The sequence below is a fragment of the Pseudorca crassidens genome, chromosome 17 (genome assembly GCF_039906515.1).
Source record: "Pseudorca crassidens isolate mPseCra1 chromosome 17, mPseCra1.hap1, whole genome shotgun sequence".
Classification (NCBI taxonomy): Eukaryota; Metazoa; Chordata; class Mammalia; order Artiodactyla; family Delphinidae; genus Pseudorca; species Pseudorca crassidens.
Window position 1 is genome coordinate 63,567,344 of NC_090312.1, and position 17,513 is coordinate 63,584,856.

Consider the following 17,513-nt stretch of genomic DNA (forward strand, 5'->3'; position numbering starts at 1 on the left):
ACTTTATCACTAAACCCTATATTATTCTCAATCATATGCTTTTTTTGTTATTTTTTTATGAAATAAATGTGGTCATTCTCAACCAAAATTTGGAAAGAATAATAATGTTATTCTTTAAAGTAAGCAGTTTTCTATCCCTAAAGCAAATAGCCTATCCTAATAGGCTAACTGGGACTTAAGGGGCCATTTGGTATATTGCCTCACAGACAAAGATAACTGCAGGACAGCCAGGAGACAAATTTAAATTCTGTTAAGAATAGCAGGAAGTATTTTGGTTCTCAGCAGGATAGCACCACTTGTGGTTTTGTTAAGTACAAAAGACAAGTCAGCTCAACTCTGTGGATTTTGTGTGTGAATGGAAACAACTCCCTTCTGTCCTAGTTCTTCACTGGAGTGCTGACATGTGCAGTGCTTGAAAATTCAGATCATTTTATTGGAATCAGCCAGAGTTTACCCTGGCACTTGAAAAGAAGAAACTATTTCAATAGTACAGTAGCATCCATTTTCATGTTAGCAGAAGGCATATAATAATATTCAGATGTGAGATTTGTTGGCTATGTTGCTTTTATGGTAACAGTGTAGAATGTGGTAGGAGAAGAGGAAGAAAGCACGGTTAGCCGTTACATTTCTTAAACCTGTCAGAAGTGGTAGATAAGAACAATTAAGAGATATTATCCCTGTATTAAAATTCTAGAATGTAGAGAATTTATGAATCTCAGATTAAAATTCTTAATGCATTTCACTAGTACTCCATAAATTTGAACATTTCAAAGTCCGTGACTGTGGATGTGTATCTTTCAACTACTTTTGGTTCTATTTATGTTGGCTGCCATGGGCACAAATGCTGTGCAGTGAAAAATCAAGTGGAAAATGGAAGTTTAATTGGCAGTTAAGACACGAATAAACCTTTATTGAGTGCTGCTGACTGACAAATGCACAACCTAAAAGATGAGAATTAATGTTTTATTCAGTGGACTCACCGAGGACTTAAGCCTGGGATACAGCCTCTCGGATAGCTCTGAGAGACTGTTCTGAAGACTTAAGGGAGGAGCCAGGATATACAGGAGTTTTTGCAAACAAACAAACAAAAAACCCAGGTAGTTGGAACATCAAAAGATTACTGCTAGCTAAAGAAAACTAGACATCTCAAGCTAATGAATTTAGTGCTTTTCTATGTACGGGAAGATGCAAGAGTCTGAGCTTATTGAAATTAATCTTTTGATATGCACCTTAATTATCTAGGGCCAGTATCCTGTTTTACTCCATCCTGAATTCCCTCAGGGTGCACTTTTGTGGGTGACTGCAGAGGCTGATGTCTTGGTGGCACGAAACCTGTTTTTTCCCTCAGGGTGTACCACAAGGGGCAGCTGAAGTGGTTGATGCCTTGATGGCCTCAACATACTTTGTTTACTGAAATGGCAGGTGACATTCTTTGTCCACAGCACCCAAGAAGGGTCAAACAATTTATATTCAATCAGGTTAGGGTTAAGGTCAACGATACTAAGTAGAATTGTGTACTCTAGAATCCTATTAGGGAAAGAAGTTGTTTGAATGTTGGGGTCAGACGTGTTTGTGGTGAGAGTGGTCCCTTCAGTTTCACCATTTCTATTTGGTTTTACATGAATTGCTGGTTCGTTGTTGTTGCTCTTGTTTTATTTTGTTTTGTTTTATTCAAATCTTATATGTTTCACTTATGTCTCAAGCTAGATTTCCCACAGACCAGATACTATATTTAATGTCTTGAGAAAATGTACTCTTTCTGACCTCATATTAACTTAAGGAGGAATTTGTTCTGAGGGCCTATGTATAAGGAACATTGCTCAGTGTTTTCAACTGTGATTTTGGACAGAAATAGAGAAATATTTTTATTGTGGGTGATTTCTTATACTGTCCTCTCAGTGCTGAGAGTTTAAAGACAAATACTAACTCGGAGAGGGTATTGTTTGTTAAATGGGAAATTGAGTAATGTGGTTCAAGTGTATTGCATATTGAATATTTAATTTCACACACAGCCAAAGCCTTTAGGTCATAAGGAGTGACTATTTCAGTGAGGCCATGAAGCTGCCTCTCTATGCCTTATTTTCAAGGAGGGTTTTATCAAACCTTACATCATAATTTCTTATTATTTATATCTTGTGAAATTGAAATGCCAGTATTTTGTAGAGTTTGAAATGGGATTTTTAGTTTTTCAAAACGAGGACCCCTGGAAGTGATGTCTGGACATTGGACTCTTCCTCAGAATTGAGGGTGGGTGGAACTTCTTTACTTCATCGAGATATGCTTCAGGTCTGACTCAAGAAGGCCCAACATGTCTCTCAGATAATTGCTTAGGCTAGCTCATGGATAACTGTGGATTTTCTAAAATTCAATAAAATCCTTGCCAGACTTAGCAGAAAATTAAGATTTCATGACAAACCATTCTCACTTAAAAATATTGATCCATGGCTTCCCTGGTGGCGCAGTGGTTGAGAGTCTGCCTGCCGATGCAGGGGACGCGGGTTCGTGCCCTTGTCCGAGAGGATCCCACATGCCGCAGAGCGACTAGGCCCGTGAGCCACGGCCGCTGAGCCTGCGCGTCCGGAGCCTGTGCTCCGCAATGGGAGATGCCACAACAGTGAGAGGACCGCGTACCGCAAAAAAAAAAAAAAAAAAAAAAAAAGTATTAGCAAACAGAATCTATTCACATTAAAAAATAATAAACCATGACCAAGTGAGATTTGTTACAGGGAAGTAAGGGGGAGGCAATATTAGAAAACCATAAATTGAAACCTATCAATTTAAAAGCCCAAAAGAGAAAAATAATATCAATACTATCATCTTCTTAGACTGAGAAAGGCATGAAATGCCAATTTGTGTTAAAAAAAAAACAAAACTGAAAGAAATAAGAATTGATGGCTACCTCCTTAACATGATAAGATAAAGGTGTGTGTATATATATATATATATATATTTATTTATATATACACACACATATGTACATACATATATGTATAATATACATATATACACATGTATATATTCAAAAACCTGTATCTTAATGGGAAAGTGAGAGTGCAAGAAAGAAAAGAGTGGTATGAGATATTTAAAGTGTTGGAAGAACAAATACTAACCTAGAATTCTATATCAAGTGAAATTATCCTTCAAAAATCAATGACAGGGCTTCCCTGGTGGCGCAGTGGTTGAGAGTCCGCCTGCCGATGCAGGGGACGCGGGTTCGTGCCCTGGTCCGGGAAGATCCCACATGCCGCGGAGCGGCTGGGTCCGTGAGCCATGGCCGCTGAGCCTGTGCATCCGGAGCCTGTGCTCCGCAACGGGAGAGGCCACAACAGTGAGAGGCCCGCGAACCGCAAAAAAAAAAAAAAAAAAAAAAAATCAATGACAAATAAAGACTTTCTCAGAAAAACAGTAGCTGAAGGAGTTCAGAGAAAAAGAAAATGATAAAAGTCAAAAACTTGGATCTACATAAAGAAATGAAGAACATGAGGAAGAGAAGGAATAAATGATGGTAAAAGAAAATCTTTTGCTTTTCTTATTCTCAATGAGTTATTTTCCTTTACTTATTTTTATTTATTGAATAAATACATGTATTTATATTATCTTTTACTTATACTCTTATTGTTAAGAATCATTTTACTTTTCTTATTTTTAATAGGTAACTGCTTCAAGTAATAGCAACAATTTTTGGGTGATTATAGAATATGGATAAATGAAATGAATGACAACAATGTTATAAGAGAGGGGAGAGAAGAATTATAAATACTCAATTATGCATAATTTGGACTTTACTAAAAATAAAGATTTCTGTTCTGTGAACGGCACAGTTAAGAGAAGGGAAAGAAGCCACATATTGGGGAAAATATTTGCAAAACACCTGTCTAATAAAGGACTTCTGTCCCAAATATAGAAAGAACTCTTAAAAAAAAAATTAGAAAACAACAAATCCAACTGGAAAACGGGCAGTAAATCTGAATAGACACCTCACCAAGGAAGATATACAGATGGTAAATTAGCATATAAAAAGATGCTCAACATTATTTGTTATTAGGGAATTGCAACTTATGAGGAAGTTGAGATAGTACTACACACCTATTAGAATGACAACATTTCATAAAACTTATAATACCAAATGCTGATGAGGACACAGAACACCAGGAACTCTCATTCATTGCTGGTGGGAAGGCAAAATGTTACAAACACTTTGGAAGACAGTTTGGCAATTTCTTACAAACCTAAACATAGTCTTGTATGTTTAGCCATATAATCTAGTGATTATGCGTTTAGGTGTCTACCAACTTGAAGTGAAAATTTTTGTCCACACAAAAACCTGCACAGAAATATTTACAAGAGTTTCATTCATGATTGCCTAAGCTGGAAGTCACCAAGATGACTTTCAATAAGTGAATGGATAAACAAACTCTAGATACAATGGCATATTACTCAGCTATAAAAAGAAATGAGCTATCAAGTCATGAAAAGACATGGATAACTGCATAGTGCTTAAATGCATATTGCTAAATGAAAGAAGACATTATGAAAATGCTATGTATCAATACCATACTATACAATTCCAGTTATGTGTCATTCTGGAAAAGGCAGAACTATAGATACAGTAAAAACTTCAGTGGTTGCTTGGGATTCAGGGCTGGGACTTGATGAATAGGTGAAGCACAGGCGATTTTTAGAGTGGCAAAACTATTTTGTATGATATTGCAATAATGCATATATAACACTATGCATTTGTAAAAACCCATAGAACTTTACAGCACAAAGTTTGAGCTTTAATGTATGCAAATTTAAAAAATATTATTGCAAATTTAGGATACTATAGTAGCAATGTGCACATTTAGCAACCAGATCTTAAGTTTCTAATCCCCTTCTCCAAAAAAAAGAGCCAGGGCTTGGAGAAATGGCCGATTCTGAGACTGGGCAGGGAATGTACAAAATATCCCAGGATCATCTTGTAGTCCCAGAAAGTAAGTAAGCGCTCAAAAAAAAATCCACATTGGTGGGAATAGGGCAAAGGGGCACAGGAGCCAACAGAGAGAATCCCTGGTGACCAAAGCTGGAACTATTTGAGTAATAAACAAAATAGTATTGTTTTGCATTATGTATTATATATTGTATTATTTAGAATATAACCCAAAATATAAAATAAATATATATGGTCCATGCATGCTGAATAAATAAATAAATGGGGGAAAAGAGACAAAACTCCATGCAGAATTCCAAATAAATTACACAGACGCTCTAGCCCTAAAGGAGAGGATACATCACTCTCCACTCTTTAGCGTGGGCTGTGCATGATGATCACACATCTTCTTTCTAAAGATCATACATCTTCTTTCTAAAGGGTACAGTATGGAAAGGGAAAAGAATAAAAATAACTTTTCAAAGGAGAAAGCTGACAAAAAGAACTTCTGCCAGGAAATCAAAGTCAACATCAACATGACATCAAATATATAGCATGTTGCTAATATGTATCTTTGATATGATGTAATGAAAATGGCTCTTTACCTTTGTGATCTGCTTCCTCAAAACCCAGAACCTGAGTCTAATCCTGAGAAAAACGTCAGACAAATTTCAGTTGAGGGATATTTTACAAAATACCTGACCAGTAATCATCAAAATTAAGTCATTAAAAACAAGGATAAGTCTGAAAAACTGCCACAAGCTAGAAGAACCTAAGGAGACCTGACTATATATATATATATTATTTATATATATATATATATAATATATATATAATATGGTATCCTGAATAAAATCCTGGAACAGAGAAAGGACTTTAGGTAAAATCTATGATATATGAATAATATATGGACTTTAGTTATTAATAATATATCAATATTTGTTTCTCAATTCTAGCAAATGTACCATAATAGTGTAAGATGTTAATAATAAGGGAAACTGTTCCAGTTTTGTACAGGGACTCTGTACTATCTGCTCAATCTGCAAATTTAAAACTGTTCTAAATAATAAAGGCTATTAATTAAAAAAGGAACTTCAAGAGACTTCTCAATAATTACAATATATAGACCTATTATGAATTCAGATTCAAACTAACAATAGAGTCATTTTGTGAGATAATTGTAAACTGGAACAGTGACTAAATATTTGATAAGAAGACATTATTCTTTTTCTTAGTTGTGATAATGCTACTGTAATAATATATAGGACAGTCTTTATTTTTTAGAAATGCAAACTGAAGTATTTAAAATTAAAACTATATGATGTCTGGACCTTCCTCAAAATAATCCAGTTGGGTTGTAGAGTGTGGGAGTGTAGATGAGACCAGATTCCCCAAGAATTGATAATGTTGAACCTGGGTAATGACTAGATAGTTCATCATACTACTTTTTACTTAATATATATTTAAATATTTCTATTAACATTTTTAAAAATTTATATTAAAGAGCTGTCATGAGTAAATGAATATTTGTCCTTATATGTCAAATATATTATTTCTCCTCATGAATTCATTGTTCTTCAATTGTATAAGAGGGCATTCTTCTATGATAATGCAATCATTTTATATTTCAAAACAATAGCTAAAAAAAAGACAAAAAATTCCGATAGTGTTTAACAAAATATTTTACATATAATTCAGTTCAGTGATTTGGGTTCAGTTATTATATTTATTACTTATGTTTAAATGATAGCCATTCTATTCTTTCCCTTTTGCAGACCAGCACTAATCAAAAGAACATTGTGAGATATTTAGAATAAATCATAAATATTTTCTTTCCCAACTAAACCCTCATATTGGAAAAAAAAAGTGATTTAGGTGCTTAGTCTTGTGTTAATTTATCTAACAATTTCTGAATTACAGATATTTACAAATTAATCTTAGCAGCTAAGATTGGCCTTTTTTTTTTTTTTTTTTTTTTTTTTGCGGTACGCGGGCCTCTCACTGTTGCGGCCTCTCCCGTTGCGGAACCCAGGCTCCGGACGCGCAGGCTCAGCGGCCATGGCTCACGGGCCCAGCCTCTCCGCGGCACGTGGGATCTTCCCGGTCCAGGGCACGAACCCGTGTCCTCTGCATCAGCAGGCGGACTCTCAACCACTGCACCACCAGGGAAACCCTAAGATTGTCTTTTGAAACATGCTCCTTCTATTCAAAAATTATTCTGTATCATGAGCTTATAAGTATTTAAGTTAAATATTTATTAATGACATGACATACAACATATTTTACTATTATTTCTACTGAGGCAACATTTCAAAAAATGACTCAGATTTTGTTAAATCATAGTTTTAAAATTAACCTCAGTATATTTTTATTTTGACAAAATCTCCTGCATTTCTAACGTATAGTTTTAGTAAGCAATGCTATGTTCCTGTCGAGGCAGGTTTGATACTTCCCAAAGGGTTTTATTCTATTGCCAAGTAAAGGAACTTAACCAAACAAAGAAGCATATATTTCTCTGACCATCTCTGATTGACACAAGAGACCTTACCTCAGGAGAATGTATATAAACAATATTCCAGGTAATAAAGGCACAAGGTAATAAAGGCAAATCATACTGTAACCCTAGGACTGTGAGGCTTAGGGGAAGATACTTGTGACAAATGTATTAGAATTACCAGGCAAACATTTTAGTTTGATCAAAACTAGTTTCCTGAGGACTTAAATTTATGTGCATATATTTATGGCTTACAATCCAGTTGAGTGAAAAGGGGGAATTGTGCTCCACAATGTCCTTGAAAGGCACTGATGTCCTTGGCTACCACTGCTGACTTTTTCCCTTCTTGGTACCAAGCTGATCCACCATTGCTTTCCAGAGTGAGTAGCTTTTTAAGCAAAATTCTAAAACAAAATCTCTTTGCTGTGTTTTAAGAGACACAGGCTATTTTTTCTTTTAGAACCGCATATGGCCACCAGGAGGCAGAAATCTATTGCTCATTATTTATCAATATTTACAGAAATATGATTAGAAAATAGAAATATAGAAAAATATAAAGGTATATTTTTATTTTACCCTTGAGATAGATGAATGATGATTTAATTATTATTAAATAACTTGATTTTCCTATCTGTGAAACGTGTCTTATTTAACACAAATATTTATTCAAGGACAATTATAGAAAACATTTGATTAATCAGAATGTCTATCATATAGAACTTGCTTAGAATTAAGAGGAGAATTCTTTTTATTTAAAAATTATTTAGAACAATAAAAATTTAAAAGTCAACTCTGCTGGTTTAGTAAATAGCTTCTTATCCCCTATATATGCTGGCTGAGATTTTGAGGGCTTCAGGCCTTTAATTTTTTTTTTTTTTGCGGTACGTGGGCCTCTCACTGTTGTGGCCTCTCCCGTTGCGGAGCACAGGCTCCGGACGCGCAGGCTTAGTGGCCATGGCTCACGGGCCCAGCCGCTCCGCGGCATGTGGGATCCTCCCGGACCGGGGCACGAACCTGTATCCCCTGCATCGGCAGGCGGACCCTCAACCACTGCGCCACCAGGGAAGCCCCCATTTTGTTTTTAAATCAACAAAAAATACTTCTTTAGTATGTATGAATGATGTGTGAGTGTTATATCAATCATACAATTAATACTGTATGCTGGAAATTGGTATTTATTAAAGAGAGCTTTCATGATATAACTAACTAGAGGAAGAGGAGTCTCTTAGTCTAGAAACTGGGATAGGAGGAAAAGTCTGTAGATGAAAAGGGAGAATTTTGGGGGTAGTGTCTCATCTCTCTTTAGAGGACTTCATGAGTAATGGGAGGGCCTGGAGATCTTGGACTGAAATTAACTAGACTGAAAATAAGAAACCTTCCTTTAATAAGCCAATTAATTTATACTCTCTCTGTTTTTCCTCTTTTTGATTTCCTTGGTGTTTATCAGACTCTTTGCCTGGTCTCAGTTTTACCAAGGGGAACCAAGAGAAAGGAATTTTGTTTGCACTTAAATCAGAAGGCTAAAAAGAAAACAGCTCTCAGAGGTGCCAGTAAGAAATCAACATCATCAAATGATTGATCCTGTCAAATGATTCCCCCTGTCCTCCTAGTGTCAATCCCTGATGGCTTCGTGTTTTATTTCATTATGAGTACTTACGTTCCCTTCTACTAGCTATTGACATTGTGAAACTGCAAAGGTAACAGTTGTAAGAAAAAGGTAAAGCTGAACTTGAACTGACCCTAAGACAGTCCTGAAGTAGTTTTCCTCTCTCTTTCTCTTTCCTCCCCATTCAAATTTTGCCCCTCAAAGTTTGACTTTCCTATAGTAGACTAGGGTAAATGTTCTAAGTATTTCAGTTGCCAGCATCCAACTGAACTGGGTTTTATTAGTCTGTAAGCTTCACATGGTTGGAGATCATCCCTATGGTTAAACCATTGTATAGAAAGCATCCTGAAAGTACCTCTCATATAGAAGGGACTTACTCATCTTTGTTCAATAAGTGAATAAGTAAAACCTCTGTGCTATTGGATAGCACTACCCATAAAGAAGCAAAAGCCATTTAACTATTCTCTCTGAGTTATCTAAGACTATAAATACATATTTCATAAAACAATACAACAACAATATTAGTAACTAATATTTATACTGAATTCCAGGCAGTTTTATAAGGTACCTTATATGTATTAACTAATTTCAACCTTTTAACATTCTTCTTGTCTACTATTATTCAACATCCCTAAGAGATGCTATTTTCAATTCCTTTTGCAGACAAGAAACTGATAGCCAGAGTGGTTAAGGAAATTGGGCAAAATCATACATTTACTTAGTAAGAAGTCTAGGTTCTGGGTCCATGCTATTAAAATCAGTCTCTCCTTCGTATATTTGCCAAGTGTTTCCTAAAATTGTCAGTCACTGGGAGTTCCACTGAATGGACAAATGAAAACTCAAGGTGTCTCTCTGATAGTTGGGGAACTGGTGAAATTTCTGACTTCTGGTGGTGGTGGCAGTTGGTATCCTCTACCACCTCTCCCATAGTTGGTAAATGACTCATTGGAAATTTGTAGAGATAGAGGTGAAAATTACACTTGCCACCAGTGTCAGTTATGCATTCCTCCCCATCACTTTTCCTTATGCCCCTCTCCCTCCCCAGGACCTAGGGCTTATCTCCATACTTCCAGCTAACTTTACATTGATCCTAGAAGCTTAGGTATGGAGCTCCTTTCCTGTTTTCTTTCTCCCACATGAAGTTAGGTAGTGGCTGAGGAGTGCAGAAAGGGCTAGGCAGAGGGATTGAGGGAAAAAGCTAGGGTTGGGAGGATGGAAAATGGCAAGCAATTCATTAGGTACTCCTGAGGATTATAAGAATGGTGAAGCAATAAAACAGAGGAAAGTAGTGATAAATGAGTAGGAGGAGAGGAATGTGGAGAGACAAAATGTAAGTGAAGAAGCTTAAGTGAGAAACTGGTGGAATGAGGTAGGTGGGCCGAGTAGGATGGAGTCAAAGAGGAAGACAGCTGTGTCAGGATATTGTCAGATTGAACCATGAAGGGAGGAACAGATGGTCATGTTTTCCTATTTTCAGCTGCAAATGCTGTCTTTGCAAAGTCAGACTCATTCAAAATATTCTCGTATGGGCTGGAAGCACAACAAGGCACTGTTCTGAGAGCAGGGAAAAAAACCAACACTGTGAAGCAATTGTGATTCCAACAAGTGGCAGGCTGAATACTGCTGGGTGTTGAACACATCAAGATGTTGTTTACTCAGGATTCACTGTAGCATGGGACTCAAGAATGCAGTCCATTTTCATGTTTGCTCAAGTTGGCTGGAGTTAGGAAATGTGTTCACTGAGTTTTTTTTTTTTTTTTCTTGATTAAACCAATGAGGGAACACCTGTGGAACACACAAAATTTGAATTTTCTTAGAAATGTATTTTAAATCTCTTGAATCTGCAGAAGATAAATGACTAGGAAAACAAATGCTGTTTCCAAAGAAGTGAATTTATAGGACCAGAGGGTATGTGTAGTAATGAGAAGGGCTGGAGCAAAAGTTTGGGGAATTAAGTACCAAGGAAAAGGTTGTAAGCCTGCTGGGACTTAAACCTGTTCAGTAGGAAATTGAAATCACTGTTACAGGCTTCACAAAGTTGCTGTCCATTTGATCTGTTGATGATCAGGGAGGTGAAACTCAGGTGAGAAAATAGGTGGATAATCCAGGAAAGGAGGGGAGAAGAGCAAATACCCAGTATCATGCAACTTAGAAGGACTGAGCAGACACGGAGCCAGTGGTTCAGGACTGAATGGAAACTGGACCTGCATGGACCAGGAGATACAGTGGTTTGAAGGACCTGTGTTTTCTCAGGTAGAGATCCTCTAGAACAGGGGTCCCCAACCACCGGGCCGAGGACCGGTACTGGTCTGTGGCCAGGGCCGCACAGCAGGAGGTGAGCAGTGGGCAAGAAAGCGAAGCTTCATTTGCCACTCCCCATAGCTCCCCATTGCTCGCATTACCACCTGAACTATCCCCTCCCCTTTTCCCCACCCACCACCCCTCATCGCCGCTCTCCATGGAAAAATTGTCTTCCACCAAAATGGTCCCTGGTGCCAGAAGTGTTGGGGACTGCTGCTCTAGAAGACAGATGGGTTAGCACGTGGTTTATTATTTCTGGGCTACAAGTTGACCTAACAAACCCTAGGCTAGAACACTGCAGAAGAGCAAGCTGTATTAGGTGACGGTTCTATAAAAGCAGATGTGGATTCACCATTTTATCAGTCTCATGAGATGTAGCACTTTGCAGGGCAAGGTGACTAGAAGGGAACCTGACTGGGGTTTCTCAGGTGTTGGAATGTTCCGATCCTTGATCTGGATGCTGGTTACCTGATCATTTAATAAAAATCCATAAAACTGCACACTTATGTGCACTTTTTTTTTTACTACTTAATTTTACTTCAACAAAGTTAAAAGAATATTGATGCCTGGGCATTACCTTGCAATAAAATCAAAATCGAAGGAGATAGGGCCACATTCTTAATATGTTTTAAAAGTTTTCCAGGTGATTCTGACAAGAAACCAGATTTGAGAATCACTGAGAAGGAACTATACACGTATAGGCACACCCTATATCCCTATATCCCCAAAGTGAATCCTTTCTCTGCTTAATCCTTAGAAAGCAGAATAGGGTATATAATTTGTGATGTGTAATATGGTAGTCAGACCACTTGAAATGTACTAGACTGACTTGAGATACGTGTATAAAACAGACACTGGATTTTGAAGAATTGGCACCAAAACAAAATGAAAAAAGAATGTATCATTGATTTTTATATTGATTACATATTAATGGACATATTTTTAGATATACTGGGTTATTTTACTGCTTTCTTTTTATTTTAATGTGGCTACTAGAAAATGTTAAATTGCATGTCTGGCTTGTATTATTGTTCTATTAGACAGCTCTGGTATAGTTTGAAAAACATGGGAAATGTCAGAGAAGATAGACATAGGTTTCAGTCTTGGCTTTACAACACAAAAGCTGCATGGGCTTGGACAAGACACTTGACCTCTCTGAGCCTTATGTTGCTCATTTATAAGGAGATAGTATACTCATATTTCAGCGTAATTGTGAGAAATGGGGTTAATATAATCAAGCATCCAATACATGTTTGGAACATGATAGCTATTACTACCCTGAGAGAAGATTGAGTCTTCTCCCCCCTTCCTATGGTACTAAAAGACATTTTTTCCCCACACTTGCACCACGTGTTGTCAGCTGAGAGATATAGTGTCTATAGAAACTGAGGGGTGCATCAGGGCATGAGTAGAAATCATGGATAAAGGACAGCAGCAACTGCTTTGCCAGGCAGGATTCTGTCTGTACCAGGATGCACGCATCTTTCCTGCTTCTCACTTTTCCTCTGACGTCTGTTTTTTTCAGCTGCTGGATTCTTAACCTTGGTATAAGTCCTTGTGTCTGCTTTCATCTTGAAGGCCTTAGCTCGCCTTTAAAAACTTAACTCTCACTTTCAAAATTCTTCTGTTTCTATGTTAGGCCCTTTGGCATGGACCCCAACTGTGTCTCAGGGTCTTTGTGCCTGAGACATACCCCAATGCCCACACTCTTCCCTATGAGTGATCCGTTGGAGCTTGGTCTGCCAGCTGCTGAGGAGCTGTCAGACACACTCATGAGTTCTCACTGACTTTCATAATCTTCTGGGTCTTCCAGGTTCCCTTCCTTAGGGTCTCAGATTTCTACTCCTCCACCTGGCTTGGTGTCTCTCCTCAGAATGTGCTCTAGCTAATTTGGATAATTTTTAAAATATATGACCCCGTGTTTTCCTACCTCTGTACGTCAGTTTATGTCATTTTGTTTTCTATGTAGAATGTCTAATATCTCTTTCTTCAAAGAATAAATATATCAATAGGCGGATTCTAGAAAACATTTAGAGAGGAGCTAACACCGATCCTTCTCAAACTCTTCCAAAAAATTGCAGAGGGAGAAACACTCCCAAATTCATTCTATGAAGCCAGCATCACCCTGATACCAAAACCAGAAAAAGATATCACAAAAAAAGAAAATTATAGACCAATATCACTGATGAACATAGATGCAAAAGTCCTGAACAAAATAATAGCAAACAGAATCCAATAACACATTAAAAGAATCATACACCATGATCAAGTGGGATTTATCCCAGGGATGTAAGGATTCTTCAATACAAGCAAATCAATCAATGTGATACACCACATTAACAAATTAAGGAATAAACACCATATGACCATCTCAATAGATGCAAAAAAAGGTTTTGACAAAATTTAATACCCATTTATGATAAAAACTCCAGAAAATAGGCATAGAAGGAACCAACCTCAACAAAATAAAGGCCATATATGACAAACCCACAGCAAGCATCATGCTCAATGGTGAAAAACTGAAAGCATTTCCACTAAGACCAGGAATAAGACAAGGATGTCCACTCTTGTCACTCTTGTTCAACATAGTTTTGGAAGTCCTAGCCATGGCAGTCAGAGAAAAAAGGGAAATTAAATGAATCCAAATTGGAAAAGAAGAAGTAAAATTGTCACTGTTTGCAGATTACATGATAATATACATAGAAAATCCTAAAGATGCCACCAGAAAACTACTAAACTAAACAATGAATTTGGTAAGGTGGCAGGATACAAAATTAATGCACAGAAATCTCTGGCATTCCTATACACCAACAATGAAAAATCAGAAAGAGAAATTAAGGAAACAATCCAATTTACCATCTCAACAAAAAGAATAAAATACCTAGGAATAAACCCACCTAAGGAGTTGAAAGACTTGTACTCAGAAACTTACAAAACACTGATGAAAGAAATAAAAGATGACATAAACAGATGGAGAGATATACCATGTCCTTGGATTGGAAGAATTAATATTGTGAAAATGACTATACTACCCAAAGCAATCGACAGATCCAATGCAACACCTATCAAACTGCCAATGGCATTCTTCACAGAATTAAAACAAAAAATTTTACACTTTGTATGGAAACACAAAAGACCCCAAATAGCCAAAGCAATCTTGAGAAAGAAAAACGGAGTTGGAGGAATCAGGCTCCCTGACTTCAAACTATACCACAAAGCTATGGTAATCAAGACAGTATGGTACAGGCACAAAAACAGAAAGATAGATCAATGGAACAGGATAGAAAGCCCAGAGATAAACCCACGCACATATGGTCACCTAATCTTTGACAAAGGAGGCAAGGACGTACAATGGAGAAAAGACAGCCTCTTCAATTAGTGGTGCTGGGAAAACTGGACAGCTACATGTAAAAGAATGAAATTAGAACACTACCTAACACCATACACAAAAATAAGCTCAAAATGGATTAAAGACCTAAATGTAAGACCATACACTAAAACTCCTAGAGGAAAACATGGGAAAAACTCTCTTTGACATAAACCACAACAAGATCTTTTTTGACCCACCTCCTAGAGTAATGGAAATGAAAACAAAAATAAACAAATGGAACTTAATTAAACCTAAAAGCTTTTGCACAGCAGAGGAAACCATGAACAAGACAAAAAGACAACCCTCAGAATGGGAGAAAATATTTGCAAATGAAACAACAGACAAAGGATTAATCTCCAAAATATATAAACAGCTCATGGAGCTCAGTATCAAAAAAACAAACATTCCAATTAAAAAATGGGCAGAAGACCTAAATAGACATTTCACCACGGAAGACATACAGATGGCCAAGAGGCACATGAAAAGATGCTCAACATCACTAATTATTAGAGAAATGCTAATCAAAACTACAATGAGGTATCACCTCACGCTGGTCAGAATGGCCATTATCAAAAAATCTACAAACAATAAATGCTGGAAAGGGTGTGGTGAAAATGGAGACCTCCTGCACTGTTGGTGGGAATTTAAATTGATACAACCACTATGGAGAACAGTATGGAGGTTCCTTATAAAACTAAAAATAGAACTACCATATGACCCAGCAATCCCACTACGGGGCATATCCCTTGAGAAAACCGTAATTCTAAAAGAGACATGTACCACAATGTTCATTGCAGCACTATTTACAATAGCCGGGACATGGAACCAACCTAAAAGTCCAACGAGAGATGAATGGATGAAGAAGATATGGCACATATATACAATGGAATATTGCTCAACCATAAAAAGAAACAAAAATGAGTTTTTTTCTAGTGAGGTGGGTGGACCTAGAGTCTGTCATACAGAGTGAAGTAAGTCAGAAAGAGAAAAACAAATACTGTATGCTAACACATATACGGAATCTAAAAAAAAAAAAAAAAAAAGGTACTGATGAACCTAGTTGCAGGGCAGGAATAAAGATGTAGACATAGAGAATGGACTTGAGGACATGGGGTTGGAGGGAGAAGTTGGAGCGAAGTGAGAGTATCATCGACATTATATACACTACTGAATGTAAGATAGTTAGCTAGTAAGAAGCAGCAGCATAGCACAGGGAAATCAACTCGGTGCTTTGTGATGACCTAGAGGGGTGGGATAGGGAGGGTGGGAGGGAGACGCAAGAGGGAGGGGATATGGGGATATATGTATATGTATAGCTGATTCACTTTGGTGTACAACAGAAACTAACACAGCATTGTGAAGCAATTATACTCCAATAAAGATCTATTAAAAAAAAAATCATTCCAGCGTTCCCCATGATCTTTCCTACTGAGTGACATTTCTCCCCAAGAGTCTATAATGGGATATTCCATGTTCATCCATTATTGCTCATTAAACTTAGATATTTATTATAGATATGTATGTACTTGTCTTACCATTACTATTATAAATGAGTACACTTTAATAAACCTTAGGGTCCCACGTGGCCCTGTCTTTGTATGGAGCCACATTCAAAAGAAGTCTCATCCAAAATCCAGAAATAATTGGAAAGTATTCCCAATATTTACATGTATCTCTTTGAGAATATTAAAGAATATCTAATTAACAACCTATAAAAATGCTCTTTTCTGTCCTTCTGTCCACACTACATTGATACAGTTCTCTGTTTCTTCACTGAAGCCTCTTGCTTGTCAAACCCCAAAAACTTGCTTTTGGAAACTCAGTATCATAGCTTTTTCTAATCCTCTTTCTAATTCTTAGCTCTTTATTATACAAACTGACTTAAAAATGCTAGCTTGATAATTTTTTTGTCTGCTTCAATCGTTAACTGTTTTACCCCTCAACAAAGAACAATTGTGGTCCTGTTTCTTCATGAAAAAATTCTCCTTTTTCCTCTTATCACTCTAACCTGTGTCTAGATCTATTCTCCCACTTTTGTGTTACAAAGGCCTGGGAGTCAGCTGAGCAAAAAATAAATTCTCATTACATAGTGGAATAGAAGAAAAGTTCCTTATAACAAGGAATGGAGTGGTGATGAGGAAGGCTGGGAATACTGATAGAAAAACTATGGGCACCATCATATATTTCAGTTTCTATTGGTCAAAGATTTTGTGGTCTTTTTAAAAAATTTTACTCCTTACTGCACCTAACACAGAGACTTAAACTTACTAAAAGCTCATTAAATATTTCCTAAATAAATGTGATGACTTACCGAATTTTATTTAAGACCATCTGGGAAAGCAGGTTCTGTTTAAGTTGTCACTCCCTAGCTATAGCTATTTTTACATAACTTTTTGCTCTTAAAATTCACAGTTATGTATTGTTTTATGGATTTAAAAAAGCATGTGGGGTAAAAGAAAACTTAGAAATTTAACGGGACAGTCATAATAGTCACACCATCCTACTCAAGTGAAATGTGTAAAATGAATCATGGCAGCCAAAGTGCAAACACGTGTTCTGTTAAAAATTACCTACACCATTACCTTGGCCATTCTTATTTCTTGGTTTCAGAGTCAAAAAAGTACATAATACTTCTTTAGTCCTGTTAGGTTTCCAGTGTTAATTTGATTACTACTATTTTTCTGTTTTCTTCAATTGATACAATATTCAGGAAAAAGAATTTAAGGTCATATATATATATATATACATATATATATATCAGCAAGAAACATGTTTTTATATACTCAAAGAAAGCATATATCAATGTGCTTTCTTTGAGTATATAAAAGCATGT